Source organism: Oncorhynchus clarkii, chromosome 6 (assembly GCF_045791955.1).
Source record: "Oncorhynchus clarkii lewisi isolate Uvic-CL-2024 chromosome 6, UVic_Ocla_1.0, whole genome shotgun sequence".
Taxonomy (NCBI): Eukaryota; Metazoa; Chordata; class Actinopteri; order Salmoniformes; family Salmonidae; genus Oncorhynchus; species Oncorhynchus clarkii.
The window spans coordinates 35809795-35827247 of NC_092152.1; the positions used below are offsets into that span (position 1 = coordinate 35809795).

The 17453-nt window shown below is 43.7% G+C and overlaps 1 protein-coding gene across 3 annotated transcripts in view; it reads left to right on the top strand.

Moving 5' to 3' along the window:
- LOC139411065 (splicing regulator ARVCF-like) overlaps positions 1-17453 on the top strand; it is a 232947-nt gene that overhangs the window by 57245 nt on the left and 158249 nt on the right. For 2 of the 3 annotated variants that reach the window (XM_071156879.1, XM_071156881.1), the window contains exon 2: positions 13268-13349. The exons of the other annotated variant lie outside the window; for it this stretch is intronic. The gene's annotated coding sequence lies outside the window, so the exon portion shown is untranslated. The remainder of the gene's footprint in view (positions 1-13267; positions 13350-17453) is intronic. 3 annotated transcript variants of the gene reach the window in all.

A 17453-nucleotide genomic window follows, 5' to 3' on the forward strand; every position in this document is an offset into this window, starting at 1 on the left:
CTCGTTCCGATATCTGACTCCCAGAACTCTAATGGGGGAATTTATGCAGCCTTCATGACACAAGGGGAATTTGCTCCATTGCCACTTGGCTCGATATGCAAAACAGTCTGGGGAGGTGCCAATTTACATTTGCTTCCTCATCTATTTCTCTTGGACAGAAGAGTAAGTCTGTCTAGCGACGCTTATGTCCACACACCTTGTGGTAATTATGCACTGACCGCTGACCGAAATATGAATGGAATGCCATATTGAACTGTAATTATTGTGCTGTATTGCAGGGTTTCATATTCACATGCGGTGCTTGGCAATTCCTCTAATGCTTTGTTTTTCTCTCCGTACACTAATATGTTGAATTTCATTGTTTTCAAGTTTAACATTTTAAAAACAAAAAAAAATCTTTGCAGCTTCTGCACTCCCTCTTAATTGCTTTCTTCTTTCTTTCTATGTTGAACTTGGCACACGAAACAATGAATCTTGACACCAACAGTATTTGGACTACTGTGCATGGATGGATTTACTTTGTTTTTTATGAGGGGGAAAATAGGTTAACGAATTCCAAATACCCAGTATTACGTCCACTCACTGCTATGTGAAATTGAGTGAAAAAATCACTGACTCTCTTTTTGTGCTGCAAGAATGAGCAGCTTTTGATGACTGAGCAAGAATGGCGTTTTGCAACATTAGCAAGATAAGCTGTCTAATTAGTGCTGCATACACACCTGAGCCTAAAAACTTTCCTGCAAGCCTTGAAGTAGAGAATAACCCACTGTGTGTGTTGGATTTATTTACACCCGTAGAGGGCAGCTGTGCTCTCCTCAGCCCTGCCTCTCTGTCTCATGGAGTTTGGGGAGCAGAACCGAGAAGCTGAGTAGCACAGGTCACTGACAAGGATGGCATATGTTCTCCTTTGTGGCCTGATATAACAGTCCCGAAGCAAATATCCTCTCCTCCGCTCTCTGTAGCGTTCTTCCTGCAGCCGTGTGTGAAGTGGCATGGACGTCCCAAATGACATTTAACATCTGTTGCTGTTGGAAACCATGGCACTTTTGTTCATGCCGATCTCGCTCTCCTCTGTTCCATTTCATACGGGATCTTAATAAACCCTAACTCAGGAAATGGCTTCTGGCACTCAGACTTTCAATGCTGACCTGGCCGTCAGACAGTGGCTGATATTGACATCTGAAAGTTTCTGTGCACGCTGTGGCTTCGGTTGGGCTCTCGTTTGAAACTCTTGTGTGTCTGTGAGCGGGTTGTACAAATCGAGCATTAAAGATAGAGAGGGTGTGAGAGGGGCAGGGGGAGAGAGGGAGCTGGCATCAGATCAGTCAGTCTGGGATCTCACAGCAGGCAAGGCCCTGGCACACACCACCACATAATGTGATATTGTTTAGTTTATTAACATCCTAGATCTGCCAATAACTGGCCCCAGCGTAGGCAGAGAGCTGTCTGTTGCACTGTACACCACGCAGTAAGTGCTCTCAAACTCCCTCCCTCTCTCTCCCTCTCTCTTTAATTATTTCCCTGATAACGCTATAATTCTGTTGCCTCTGAAAATTATTGAGCTTGTCAGCACCCATTAATTTATACTGTGTCATAAATGAAATGTGCAGGCTATGTTTTTATCTTGTTTCACTGGAGTAAAATAAATCTAAACTTTAGAGGCTAAAGTCTGTACTAAGATTTACTGTCTACTGACTTTTTTGTTTGTTACGTGCTCACATTCACAGGCCTGGTTGACTAGACCACATAAAATAGTCACAGTCAAGTTGGTGAGTTCTCTTGAAATGGGATGTCTAATCTGAACCGCAGTTTAGCCTGGCCTGTTACAGAGAATGTAGAGACTCCAGGGAGTGCGAGCATGGCTCAATCCCAAAATCCCCCCCTTAGCTCTCGTTTTCGAGTGTCCCTCGGTGGGGGCGTGGCACTCAAATCAGCAACTAGTGGTAGTGAGAGGTAAATTAAGCCAAGCAAATGGGACAGCTCTACATCACTTGCACATATCCGAATCTGCCAACGGATACCATGCAATTCATTGGCTACGAGCTTTGTTTTTCACACTGTCTGTACTGGTGGCAGTAATAGTTTTCCTTTATTTTTCATACTACAATTACATATTTACTATAGTGCAACGAATGAACAGCAGAACAATGTTCCCTTTATGTACCCATCCTCTTGCTGCCATTTTTATGTTGTTGTATTAAAGCAGGACTTTAATTCCATAGCCGTTTGACATGCAACAGTTAGTTTCCTTCACTCTGTCATTTTACCTGTGAACGCATTGTAACTAGAACAATAAAAACCAATGTTCGAAATAATGTTTATACCAAACATACACGTATCGGCTACATAGCTAGCTACTTAAGCGATAAGGTTTATAATAGCAGTTTATAATAGCAATAAAGCACCTCGGTGGTTTATGGCCAATATACCACGGCTAAGGGCTGTTCTTAGGAACAACGCAACGCGGAGTGCCAGGATACAGCCCTAAGCCCTGGTATATTGGCCATATACCTCAAACCTTTGAGGTGCTTTATTGCTATTATAAACTGGTTACCAACGTAATTAGAACAGTAAAAATATGTTTCAGACAGTCGACATTCATGGCTCGAAACACCCAGTTTCTAAACATCCATAGCATACAGGTATTTTTAACCTCCACTAAACAATAAACAAGAAATGAGTTGGCTACATTACCTCGGGCTCCCGAGTGGTGCATCGGTGTAAGGCACTGTATCTCAGTGTTAGAGGTGTCACTACAGGCCCTGGTTCGTTTCCAGGCTGTATCATACCGGCCGTGATTGGGAGTCCCATAGGGCGGTGCACAATTGGCCCAGCGTCGTCGGGTTACGTTTTGGCCGGGGTAGGCTGCCATTGTAAACAAGAATTTGTTCTTAACTCATTTGCCTAGTTAAATAAACCTGCATTGGCAAATGTACTATATATACAAAAGTATGTGGTCACCCCGTCAAATTAGTGGATTTGGCTATTTCGGCCACATCCGTTGCTGACAGGTGTTTAAAATTGAGCACACAGCCATGAAATCTCCATAGACAAACATTGACAGTAGAATGTCGTAACTGAAGAGCTCAATGACTTTCAACGTGGCACTCCATATGATGCCACCTTTCCAGCAAGTCAGTTCTTAAAATTACTGCCCTGCTATAATTGACCCAGTCAGCTGTAAGTGCTCTTATTGTGTGGTGGAAACGTCGAGGAGCAGCAAACTGCTCAGCTGCGAAGAGGTAGGCCACACAAGCTCACAGAACGGGACCGCTGAATCTTGTAGCACGTAAAAATCGTCTGTCCTCGGTTCCAACACTCACTACAGAGTTCCAAACTGCCTCTGGAAGCAATGTCAGCACAAGAACTGTTCGTCGGGAGCTTCATGAAATGGGTTTCCATGGCCGAGCAGCCGAACACAAGCCTAAGATCACCGTGCACAAGGGGAAGTGTTGGCTGGAGTGGTGTAAAACTTGCTGCCATTGGACTCTGGAGCAGTGGAAATACTTTTTCTCTGGGGTGGTGAATCACGCTGCACCAGCTGGCAGTCCAAAGGATGAATCTGGGTTTGGCAGATGCCAGGAGAACGCTACCTGACCCAATGCATAGTGCCAACTGTAACGTTCGCTGGAGGCTGAATAACGTTCTGGGGCTGTTTTTCATGGTTTGGGCGAGGCCCCTTACTTCCACTGAAAGGAAATGTTAACGCTACAGCATACAATGATATTCTAAACAATTCTGTGCTTCGAACTTTGCGGCAACAGTTTGGGAAAGGCCCTTTCCTGTTTCAGCATGACAATGCCCCAGGCACGACGCGAGGTCCATACAGAGAATGGTGTGGAAGAACTTGACTGGCCTGCACAGAGCCCTGACCTCAACCCCATCGAACACCTTTGGTATGAATCGGAATGCCGACTGCGAGCCAGGCCTAATCGCCCAACATCAGTGCCCAACCTCACTAATGCTCTTGTGGCTGAATGGAAGCAAGTCCCCGCAGCAATGTTCCAACATCTAGTGGAAAGCCTTCCCAGAAGTGTGGAGGCTGTTCTAGCAGCAAATCGGGGGACCAATTACATATTAATACCCATGGAATGAGATGTTCAAGCAGGCATCCACATACTGTTGGTCATGTAGTGTATAAGAGGAGAGCAGATTACTCTCCTGTCGTGAGATTGAGACTCTTTTGATAATAACATCTGCAAATAGCCGCGGACAGAGGGACTTACAGAATCAAATTTGTCTGACATAAGGAGTTCCGCTCTAACGTTTAACGTTAATACAATAAAGGACAATGACAAGTGATTGACATTGAACTTTTTCTAGAAATAGAAAGGCAAGCTTCATAATTGTATGTTAAATTTACCCCTCTTCCCTGAAATCACACTTCTCCCAGACTGACTGTCTGATTGCAGAGCGGCACAACATTTCAGATTTATGTGGACGTTGGATCGCTGTGGCTTGATACACAACGCATACTGAAAGCGACTCGAGACATATTTATCTCTGGGCTATGGAAGATGTTGAGTATCACTTCCCAGTCATAACAGAGTGATGTCGGGCTGTTTAGTGAAGCACAGTGAACAGTTATGTTCTCTTTCATTTAGATTACTTCCACACAGCCTCTCGCATCATTTCCTGTGTGGCGTGTGTGGCGCGGAGGGAGATGTACAGAAAGGATCAAAAGCTTGTCTGGAGAATCCATCTATCATCACCGAGGTCACTGCTCTGGCTTGTAGATTTGGCTGTGCGCCATTGACTGCTTTATGCATCTTGACACGCCCGACAAAGGATACCTGTCAGTCACAGAGAGTGTTACTGTATACCTATCCATCTATGAATTCAGTCAGCCGTATTCATTTCTGGATGCCTCAGGGTAGAGGGAGGGGGCGTCAGTGAAGACTATTGTGGACCTGCTCATCCTACTCATAACACTGCACAATTCTACTGCAATGGCTGACTTCCTGATTTGTGCTTGATCTATTGCACTCTTGTATATACAGTCACAGAGCATTGAACCGTTGAATAGACATTTGAAAGGAACCCTCACCCATAATGAGGCCTTGATGAAAGGCCGCCTTCCATTTTGGTTTTGACTACAACTAGCAAAATATCGGTGTTTGATTTGATGTGAAAAACCACGAAGTCACATGGTTAAGATGGAGACTGAGGGTGATATGTTCGGACATTTTTACGGAGGCAGACTTCCTGAAAACGGCCAAATGAGGGAGGACAGGGAGATGTGGAGGTCCATTACCGACAACTCTTTCTTCCGTTTTCTGGAAATCACACTTCTGACTGCGGTGTGGCACCACATTCAGATTTACATTTCATGTGGCTCTCTCTGTGGCTTGATACATAACGCATACTGAAAGTGACTCGAGACAGTATATTTATCTCTGGGCTATGGAAGATGAGTATCACTTCCCAGTCATAACAGATGTCAGTCTGTTTAGTTGAAGCACAGTGAACAGTTATGTCCCTTCTCATTTAGTTTACTTTCACACTGCCTCTTTTTCGGTTTGGTTAGGGTTTGTCGTAGAGGTGTTGGTTATGAGTTCGGGTTAAGGGTTAGGGTAAGGTGTTAAGGGAAATAGGATTTTTGAATGGGAATAAGTCGTGAAATGTAACATTAAAAAAAGCTGTGTGAGAGTGAGCTACTGTAACTGAACACCGTCAGGCATTCTGTTGGCAGGTGAGAAATGGGTGAAATTGTTCTGAATGTGCTTTAACGGTCACTAGGCATCACCTGTATATTTATACAGCATATAACAGTAATTTATGGTCCAGTGGCAATAAAATGCACTGCTCGATTTGAGATAGTGCCCTATTTTTCTCTTCTATTTCTTTCCTCTCTTTTACTGTTTCGGCGTTTTTGTATTTTCAATGAGGTCTATCCAGCACACAGGAGGCTGCTGAGGGGTGGACTGCTCATAATGATGGCCGGAGAGGAGCAAATAGAATGGCATCAAACCAAATGGACATGTTGATACCATTCCACTCTCTCTGCTCCGGCCATTATCACGAGTCCATTCTTCCCAATGAAGGTGCCACCAACCTCTGATCCAGCACGCTGTGTCACTCATTCTCAAGGCTGAAATAAGTAGAACATATTAACTTAACAGCACTTCACATAGATACGATTCTGACTATTATAGGATTGTTTACTTTGATTAAAATAGTCTCGGCTATGTGGGTCCCCCATTCGAAATGAGGCCATTTCAATACCATTGCTTGAGTGTCATCACACTGGGCTGTGTCTGTCTGTCTATCTTCATGGGCATTCTGCTACTGGATGGGCTCCAGCACTAACAGCCTGTAGATGAGTGTTTTAATGGCTTTAGAGAATAGGGTGCCATTTGGTCACGTATCCACTGAGACAGACTGGGGAATGAGGGAGAGGAGGGGGCTTCCGTTCGTCTGAAACCTCTTTGGCACAGCTTCAGGAGAATACACAGCCCCCCCACACACACACATTTTTGCAGTGTTACAGATGCACTTAATGTGCCAGCGTCAATGGCACTAAGTGTTTCTGAATGGGTTTTCTCACTATATCTGCTGTAGTTTTAGTTAACATAACAATTTGAATCACCGTTTCCATCCGTTGTCATGTACGCTTAAGTCTTTCCGTGGGTGTATGTTCACGCTCTTGGAAGCGGTGTGGGTGTCTGCGGGTGAGTTGGCTGGTTAATCTGGAAGCCATTAGAGACTGTACCTAACAACACTGTTGTATTGAATGGAGGTCTCTGTGGTTGTGTTTCAACAGCTAGCAGACCTACTTTTCATTGTAGATGTGTGATACGGTGCTCTGGAGCTGCCTATCACAGACCAATGGACACCCCTCACATACTACTTATTAGAAAACATTCATAATCATTCTTCTGTACCAGTTGATTCAGTCTTCACTTATCTTTTTCATTGTTCAGTCACGGAACAGTGCAGCTCAGCTGTATATAATTTATCCAGTTTCTTGTAAATTATGGATCTGTAAGTCCATAGTTTATGTATGGACAGTCGCTCAAAGCTGAAAGTATTTGAATGTCGTCAGAAGTTTTCTTTTATATAAATATTTCAAAGCCATTGTAGCCTCAAATCGGAGAGCGCTCTCGCCGTCGTTCAACAATTGAATCGATGACATTGCTTATGTTTTTGAAGTGGTATATTTGAAAAGCTAAAACGTTCAGCAATGTTTCAATTATGAAGTTTGAAAAACAGTTAGGCAGGTACTGAGGAAATGTTCAAATGCATAAAGGACCCCCTCGCACTCCACCAATCAGACCTTTATGGCGGAGTGGCCAGACAGAAGCGGCGACTCAGTAAAAGGCACATGACAGCCCGCTTGGAGGCTCTAAAGGACTCTCAGACCATGAGAACCAAGATTGAACTCTCTGGCCTGATTGCCAAGTGTCACATCTGGAGGAAACCTGGCACCATCCCTATGGTGAAGCACGGTGGTGGCAGCATCATGCTGTGGGGATGTTTTTCAGTGGTATGGACTGGGAGACTAGGCAGGATCGAGGGAAAGATGAACAGTGCAAAATACAGAGATCCTTGATCCAGACTGCTCAGGACTTCAGACTGGGGCCAAGGTTCACTACACGCCATTCAAAAGATTAGCCATTTAGCCCTGTGGTTGGCTCTGAAGCTGGATTTGTCATAAGCATTGGTTTAGGGAAAACATTGCCGATAGAAACCACTGGCCTATCTTCAACTTCGCTATTCCGTAAGTTGCATTTAAATCTGCCATTGAAATAATGACACACTGGTTATATGGATAACTTTTGAAAGCTAATTGGTATGCATTTTCTGCATTGTAAGGGACACGGTGCAACCTTTTCGGAGATGGCCTGCTGGCAGGCATGACAGGCTACAATGACTTTGCTCATGCGTGCCGCAAAGGACATGTAACTACGTTTCTTGAATTTTCATGATCGACAATTTGTGTTTTGGTGTAGTGAAGCAGAACTTGTCGTCAGAACCATTCATCCAGTGTTGCCAGCTATTTTTCAGCTTCTCCCACTCTCGTTGCTACAGAATTGAGTGGTAAAAGTCGCTAAATGCTATCAAAACCATTGAAATCATCGGTGTCAACTCCCCAAAGACAGCATTTAAGTAACTTAATTTGTCGCTGTAGTCTTGTACCAATAAAAGCTGCTGGAGGGGTCAAATGAAGCTACTTCTCTGGCTACTTTTCAATATAGTGATACTTTAAATTGACAACACTGCATTAATCTTGGGGCAACAATGCTATCATATCACACTGTTATACCATTTTATAAAATGGTCAGATATGTATATACACTGAACAAAACATTATGAACATTATGCTCGTTCCGTGACAGAACTGACCTGGTGAAAGCTATGAATTCTTATTGATGTCACTTGTTAAATCCACTTCAGTGTAGATGAAGGGGAGGAGACGGGTTAAAGAAGGATTTTTAAGCCTTTCGACAATGGCGCTATAGATTGTGTATGTGTGCCGTTCAGAGATTGAATGGGCAAGACAAAAGTGAACGGGGTATGGTAGTTGGTGCCAGGCGCACCGGTTAGTGTCATGAACTGCAACGCAGCTGGGTCTTTCACGCTCAACAGTTTGCCGTGTGTATCAAGAATGGTCCACCACTCGAAGGACATTCAGCCAACTTGACACAACTGTGGGAAGCATTGGAGTAAATATTGGCCTGCATCCCCGTTGAAAGCTTTTGACACCGAGGGGGACGGGGGTGCATCTCAATAATGGGAAGTTTATTTTATTTTATACAGACTAACAAAAACAAAGTAAAATGTGATCATAATTTCTAGGTAAACAACATTTGTAGGTGACGTTTGCATCCCCTATTTTTATTTTGCTCCATGGTTTAATTGGACACGAGGCTGTTGGGCTCATCACCTGAAGAGGAATAACTGAGCAGCTGTTTCTGATTGAATAAACAATGCCATGCGGATGGGTGTTAACATTCAAATAAAGAGCGCTGCACAGAAATTATTTTGTGTAAATATTTTCTTAATTGCATTGTTGGTTAAGGGCTTTCTAAGTAAGCATTTCACGGTAAGGTCTGTTGTATTCGGCGCATGTGACAAATATAATTTGATTTGAAGACATCGCATTCACACCGATTTGCGCAAAGTGGGCAGTTTGGATTAGTCATAAGTTTTCTGAGCTAAAAAAAAACATTTGACAAAAAACCTTGCTCTGTGTCGCGCCCACTTAGTGTTCACTGTGGGCGGGGGGAGCCCAGTGCTAAGGAGAGACAGTGTTAGAGTTCAGTCACCTTTAGTTCTCTAAAGTCAACATTAGTAGTACCCATGGCCATGTGGACAGGACACGAGCATTTGTCCAAGCAAACATCACATGGAATGGCAGTCAGAGCTGTTTGTCCTGTCAGTCAGATTAGTGTGACAGGCAGTAAGATTTAACATGGTCTGAATGTCACAACACGACCAGCCTGTCCATCTGGTTCTCCCCTTGACTCTCCTTACCCTGCACCCTCCACTCTCCTAACCCTTACCCCTTAACTGAGATATCTGGCTCAACGCCCCTCCCTCCACGCTCACAGCAGGTGACTAAATATGTTGCACACATGCAGTATGTTTGAGGTCAGCTGCAGGTCTGTGAAATGTCACTAACTGCTGGTGAGGCTTGGCTGTCTGCGCTGTGTCTGCCATACAGCTGTCCTGGTCCTGATTTTCCTCTCTCATGTCGAAGGATTGTAGTGTTGATGGGGTAGTGAGATCTGGGTCAGGAGGGCCTGGACTGTCTGCCAGAGATGGAGGTGTCTGCATGGGTGCTTTCCAGGTGCCTAGCAGACTGTGACAGAAGCTAGGGAGGAGGGGCTGGGGCACAGGCTGGGCCACTCTGACCCCGCCATATGGCTCTGTGGGGCTGTCATTTAGGAGTGCAGGCCAGGAATGGGACCGAAGGAGCAAATGGCTTTTTAATCGATTATAGGCACCAGCAAATGACACCCCTTTTTAAAATTTCCATGGCTGCATTCGTCTTGCCCAACCCACTCCCATCTCTATTTAAGGAAGCTGCCTGTCTGTCTGAGTGTGTAAAGGGGGTGCATGCATTTACTCTCAATGGAAAAATAATGATTTCACTTATCCAGAAAGGCTTGGCTAACATACGACATGGAAAAACAGAAGTGTATGTTTCCGTGTGTCATTCTGCGCTGCATTATTTCTAGAAACAGAACTGCTATAGAGATCTCATTGTATCAACTGATTTTAGTTTTTTTTAAAGGACCACAATGTATTTAAAGACTGTTCCTTTGTGTCTGAAGGAGGCAGTGGTTTCAGGGCAGTGAAACACGAACCTCCTCTCTGGTCTTCGGGCAGAAAGATGCTGCCTGCTTCCAAAATGGCACCCTTTCCCCTGTATAGTACATTATGGGCCCTGGTCAAAAGTAGCGTTTCAGTATGTAGGGAATAGGTTACCATTTGCGATGCAGTTGCTGCCTCGTGGAAACTCCCTATCCCACAATTTTAAAGCAGCTATTTGCTACGTTCAAACAAGTCATATCCCCTGTGCGAGCCAAGTGTTATTATTCCATCACTCTCCCGCCTGTATTCCTTTTGATGAAGGAATATTGTTTTAATACAACCGGCTGATGTTTCTACTAAAACTAAGACGCCATTGTGCCTGGATAATGGGTCAGTCTGAGGTGATTTGGAGCCATTTTCTACGGTGCCAGTCTTCTCTAACGTATCCCTCAGGACCATTAAAAGGAAACTTTTACTCTGCTTGTTAACAATATCTGTGTTAATTTTTAGCATTGAGTCACCCCCTCCTTTACGTTAGCTTAGGTGCTGTTGCATAAAAGATTTGTGTGTGTGTATATATGCGCGCCTCAGTGAATGAGGCCGCTGCTGTCAGTTTGCCTGTACTGGGCTCCCAGGAATTGAAAAATGTCTTTTTTGTTTTAGACAAGGCAGGCTTTTTTTTTGCTTTTTCACTGCAAGTGATTTTCTGCATATACACTTTTTACTGCAGCTAACCCTGCATTCATTACTATTTAATTTGACATCAGGGGAGCAACCAAACCAGGAATTAAATGATTTGGTGCAATGGGATAAAAATAGGATTCTTTTTTTCCCCTCTTTCGTTTATTGGGAGCATAATCTTTTTTAAAGATCAACATTCCTGCAGCAGATGACAGTGGGATTAAGCCCTGGCAGATGTGCTGGTGGAGCGAGGGACTGGTGTTGTCTCTGGTGTGTGTCCTGTCCCTGTTTGCTCTACGGGTGTGCTTGTGACCTCGTGAGACAGAGTGAGGGAAAGGCAGAGAATGGGGAGAAGAGGAGAGATGGCAGGTGCTCAGCTGGAGGTGCTGTCCTCACAGCCAGTATCTCTCTCGTCTTCCTCTGAACAGCTAGGGCAGCAGACCCAACACATAACCCTGCTACCCTGTCACATACAGTCCAGTCTCCATGCGCTGCTAGCCTCGCTCGCAGCCCTCCTAGTGCTCTTTTATAGTCCTGCTCAGTCAGTCAGTGACTCAACACACCACCACTGTGTGTAACCAGGGTCCATTCCCTGTGTGTGTGGAATGTGGTGGGAGTCGGGTCTGTGTGTGGAACCTTGGCTAAGAGGGTAAAGGTCACCAATCTAGTGGCTACGGCTGTGTTGACATTTCACTCTATAGAATTAGACTTTTTTCAAGTTCCCGAACAGTGAATATCAAGTTTTTATTCAAATTTGGATGATATTTGGATGAAACCAGCTCATACAGTACACGTACTGCATGCTGTTTTCATGTATATGTCCTTATGTCTAAGCTTCTAAGGCTAATCTTTCCAAGGTCATGAACAGAACGGAGGCGTTTATCCCGCGAATACCACAGTTGCCAAAGAAAACAATATGAAAGCACACATTTACCGGTAAAAATATATTTTTTGTTTTATTTGTATTAACAAATATACACTTTCTCATCTTTAGGTTGCTAGAAACGCGAACCTGTCATTTGTTCAATTCGTTCGATATTTATGGACGCGACCCAGTCGTTTGTTCTTTAATTACCATTGCCAAGCTCAGTGGTAACGTTCTTATCCTTTGCTTGCAGCAAACTATCCAACTAGCTACACAGTCACAACCTCTGCAGCCAGAATAACAGCAACATTATTCCGTTGCGTTTATTCCTCTAATACCACAGTTGCCAAATAAAACAAAAATATAAGCACACATTTACCAGTAGAAATAAAATATATTATATAATTTGTTTCGTTGCCTGGCTCGCTAGCGACTTTCTCATCCCTTGCTTGCTAGCTAGCTACGGCTTACACAGTCACGACCTCTGCAGCCAGAATAACAGCAACGTTTGTTCTGTTGCGTTTTGTTTAAGCTGTTTATCCCGCTTATAGCACAGTTGACAAATCTAACAATACTAGTGGCTGTTTTCTATTGACATTTATTTGGATACCACACAATTTCCCCCGATTTTTGCCTGGCATGGCTAGAAAAGTGTTCATTCTCATCAGGAGACTCAACACTGTTTATTACGAGGAGATCGCATTGCTTATCAAACACTAGGCTAGAAGCTAGCTAAATAGTTTATTGCTGGAAAACCTGCCAATATGATGATAACCAAATAAAAAATATCAGTTAAACAGCTGGTCAAAGTAGAAACTTGGAAGGATTTGACAGCATAGTGCCATGTGCATCATGACTGGGACCAGATATTCATCACGTTAGGTCATCAGATGTTCCATCAAACTGTCTCCGTAAAAACAAATCAATGCTAGCTAAGTTTTTCCCCACTCATTCGACCTGTGTTTTATAACGTATCCAATTTTGGTTTGTATGGTTTTAGCGTTCTTTTAACTTTGTAGCAAGTACGGTCTAAATGTGTAGGCGCTTATTGCGTCATGATTGCAAGGTGTCCCCGATCTCTTTTCCAACTGTCCCGATATCTGGTTTTAATGTCCATTCTAGAATGCCCTTCTAACCAATCAGAAACGAGTATTCAATAATGCTGTGGCTTTACATGAACATAAGCTCCCTGTGACAGGCTGCTTCAATGGTGAACTGGCTGGTTGAAATGAATGATTTATTTTGAAATGTGAGAAGACACGGAAGAGGTATTTTAGTGGGTTTCGCAGCCAGACAACAGATCAAACATGTTGTATAATAATTTGTCTCAGTTTATGTTGTATAGTGACCTACCTACTTCAATCATATTTCAAGAAAGTAGAGTACATGATTTGTGCCAAGACACTAAACCTATTATCTAATGAAGCAACTGTCCTTAAAAAAACGTATTTTGTTTTGTAGGTGTAGCAGCACCGGTGCAGTGGCCCTCGCCTGATAAATGTCTACCTGCGCTGACATTTTTATGGGTCTTCATCAGCCAAAGGTGCGTTTATCCACGTTTCCTAATTGCAATAATGTAACAAATAGATACTGTATGTCACAGGCTGTAGTGTCTGGTCTGCACAGCTGTTCTATGGGGGCGTCCCAAATAGCACACTATGCAGTGCACTACTTTTGACCAGAGCCTTATGGGTTCTGGTCAAAAGTAGTGCACTATTTAGGGAATTGGGTGCTATTTGAGAACGCAGCCTATGTCTTTGGGTTTAGTGTGCACTCATATTTCCTTTCCAATTATATCAGATGGACAAACAGGCTAGTACTCTTATACTGTACTTTACTGATCTGTTAATATAGCGAAGTGAATTGCTATAAAAAGAGCTGATTTGTATCCTGATTTAATGAATGGTGTTTTCTAAACGTGAAATAACGTAAAGTATAGGCCACTCAAAACGCAACGAGAATAAATGTTCCCCTCCCCTGGAGAATTAGATTAGCTGAAGTGACGCACCGGCGGGCCAAGATGCATGGGTCTGGCTAAGATCATACTCTGGAAATCAATAGATGTCTAAGATCATTTTCAGCCCTGGGTTAAGGATGCCTATTCAATGTAATGTGGAACAAGCCTATTCCCTTTATCAGGCACCAATGAACCTGTGCTCATGAGTAAACACTAAAACCATCTCGTGTAGACTGAGGCTAGTAGAAATCATCACTGGCCTAGTAGCAATCAGAACTCTTGTCACATCCTTTATCTTCAGCGGATTGTGGGGGTTCTAGTTAAACGTTTTGCGATATAAATCAGCAACAAATGTATCCTTCATTATTGTCTGTGAAAGTTTGACTTGTTGTTGTGGGTTTTCTTCTATTCCTCTGTGGTGATGTCCCTGGTCTGAATCAGTGGTACTGTTCTGTTGCCAACCGACAAATATTTAGCAGTCTTGGAGCTCGCAACTAAACCTGAACCTGTTTAGTGCGGGGTACTTTACTTTGATGCCAGGAAAAGTCCCAACGGTTATCCTATTTCTCGCTTTTTCTCTTTAGCTGTTAATTTACCGGTACATTGAGTTTAGATGTTGTTCTCAAGTAATTAAAGTTAATCTTGTTTCTGGCTGCCGAGACTGGTCTGCTGGGGCTAGCTGGCATGAACTGAATGACAAAAGTGTGTGAAAGGTAACCACAGTGGACAAAGCTGAATTTGTCTATTCTGACCTATATATTTGTCAAGCTAGGGAGGGAATAGCTGACTAGTGGCTGGATCGTTCACACACCTTGTGAAGGAGGTGGTACATCACTAGAACAGAATCTGTGCATCTCTCCCAGGAGTTCTGACCCAGCTCTGGATGGGGATAGCGGCATCCGGGCTCGCATTGTGCAGGAGAGGAGAGATTTAAAGACCGCTTTGCTCTTCCAGAGATGTAGTTCCTCTGACTGTGGCGTCTTGTTTTTGAGAGCATTGGGCCCTGATGGAAGATACAGGCTGTGTCCCAAATGGAACCCCCTTCCTCATGTAGTGCAGTACTTTTGAGTGTCCTGGCAAAAGTAGTGCACTACATAGGGAATAGGTTGCCATTTGAGACCAACACACACACACACACACACACACTGTAAACCCCACCTGCAATCTGTAGCTATTTTACCCTCTGCTTCTGCATTCCCCTCAGGCTGCTATGGTAGACTGAGAAATGGAGAGAAGGCTGTTGCTGTAGACGCTGAGAAATGGAGAGAAGGTTGTAAAAATACCACGTCTGTTGGTGGAGTTTTTGTAATTCATCCCTTCGTCTTCTTGCTACTGTACAGTGCAATGTGACCTCTGCCCATCTGAGTTCACTCCAAACACAAATATTATTTTTCTGCCATCTAAGCCGCACATTTTCATGCCTGCACTGCCAATGACTCCTCACAATGGATTTTTTTCCCACGCTGCTGGGAGGTGTGCATAGCCATCTGTGGGGATTGGCTTTGAGGCAGGGTCAAGGCATTGGCTCCTAGAGAAACACTGCACTGTCTGAACTTCAACTCAACCTAGAGCACTGGGTGACCTTTTTATACACTTGTTAGCACAGACTTTTATTTACTGAACCAGCTGTTAGTCATTGTGAGAGACCTTGTTAACCCTTTAAACGTGTGGGAATTGGCTTGTATGGATAGGGCTAAATTCAGATATTTCTTACAGAAGAAATATGAAAAGCATATGCAGAACCATGGTGGCAATCAAAGATTATGGGAAAATTATCAGACCAAAGTTGAGGGCACAACAGTTCACCTGTCACGACTGAATCTAAACATTACACTGTTCATTTAGTTTTACATTTACTGTACTATTCCCCAAATTTGTTAATAATGAAATCTAGGGGGGATGGTAGGGGACCCCATGTGTGACTGACGTGTTCTCCGTTTGCTCCCGTGGTATTCTTAAAGTTTATGTGAATTCTGCAGCAGAACCGTATTTATTTTCAAATATTAATTTGGTGATCCCTTTCCGTAAAAACCAAGACTACTTTTCTTCCGAATGTCAGCATGTCGACCAAACATAAGGCCAAGAGCATGACTTTGAGAAAACCCGGCCTACAAGACCCGCTCTCATCACCGCCCTCCCCTGAGTCTGAGGGCCCGGGGACGCACACTTTACCCGGGGGCGCGGCTTGGCCTGGCGGCGCTGAAATGAACATTCTCGAGGCCATCAGGCTACTACGCTCTGAGATAGTTGAAATGAAAACACAGGTGGTTGCTATGATTGAGTCCAGAATACAGGAGGTTTCTGATACTTTAAAAGCAGATTTAACCATCCTGCAGAACGAGACTGTGCCGGCAATTACATTACTCAAAACAACAACTGCGTCACACACTACAACGATTGCAGCACTGGAGGCCTCCGCTACTAATGTCTCCGATTTAACTACATCCCTGGAGACTGAAGTTAAACGCCTAGCTGCGGATTTGAAAAAGGTGAGGGAGTGCTGTGTGAGTTTAGAGGGACTCTCTCGACGCAATAATCTGAGACTTGTATCAGTCCCAGAGTCCGCTGAAATGCATCGCGCCATGGATTTCGTTTCAGGGCTGCTGAAGGATGTTCTTGCCTTAGATGAAAAGCCCCTGATTGATCGAGCCCACCGCTCGCTGCGCCCAAAGCCCCGGGATGGGGAGAGGCCCTGTGACATAATTCTTCGAGTGCACTTTTTTCATGAGAAGATGGAGATCCTCCGACGAGCCCGCAATACCACTCTGAGCTTTCAAGGACAGAGCTTCTCCATCTACCAGGACTACTCCCCCACTGTTTCCAGGCAGCGCGCAGCTTTCGGACAGGCCAAACGAGTACTTCGGGACCATCCAAGTGTGAAGTATGGACTGCGATTCCCGGCCCGTTTATGGATATCTCATGAGGGTAAAGACCACACATTTGAATCTCCGGATGAGGCTATGGCTCACATTCAACGTCACATCAAGAAGTCTTGAATATGCTCACAGTGTGGATTGTAAGTACCCCACTTGTGGTACAATTATGTTTAGATATAACAGGCTAGTCTTGTATAGTTGGTGAAACTATTCAGGCTTATTTGATGTGATCTAATGTTTTGATTATCTAGTGTGCGTGCCTTATCTCGCTCACCTATTTAGTTTGTTTACACATTGTCTCAGTGACTCAAAATAGTTTTGGTTATTTGTTTACTGCATCCGTTTGCATTGACCCAGTAAACAGTAAATGTCTCCTGAGGCTACACGGTTTCTGGGGCCTCACTTTCATTTTAAAAGTTTTGAGCGTCATTTATGCCCAGCAAACGTTCAACGTTGCGCACACGTAGTTTTTTGGTATTGGTTGTATGCTGTCTCAGCTTCAACTAGACTACTATTATAATTACTATTATTTTTGATTGTCTAACTACAATTTCCTTACTTAAAATTTGATTTTTGGCTGAGAGCCTTTATACATTTTATTTATTTTCTCTCTCAATGCCTGTTATAAGACAGGTGAATACAATTATATACATCTACAAGTGGTGCTTTTGTCATTCCGTTTGCACAAGGGATTCGCCTTTTTTTTATTTGAAAAAATGCATACAAATCTTTCTTTTTGCTGCTTGATCCACTAACAAAACACGACTTTAAAGAGCGGGACTGTGGGTTTAGGTTTAAGACCGCACTCTCACAG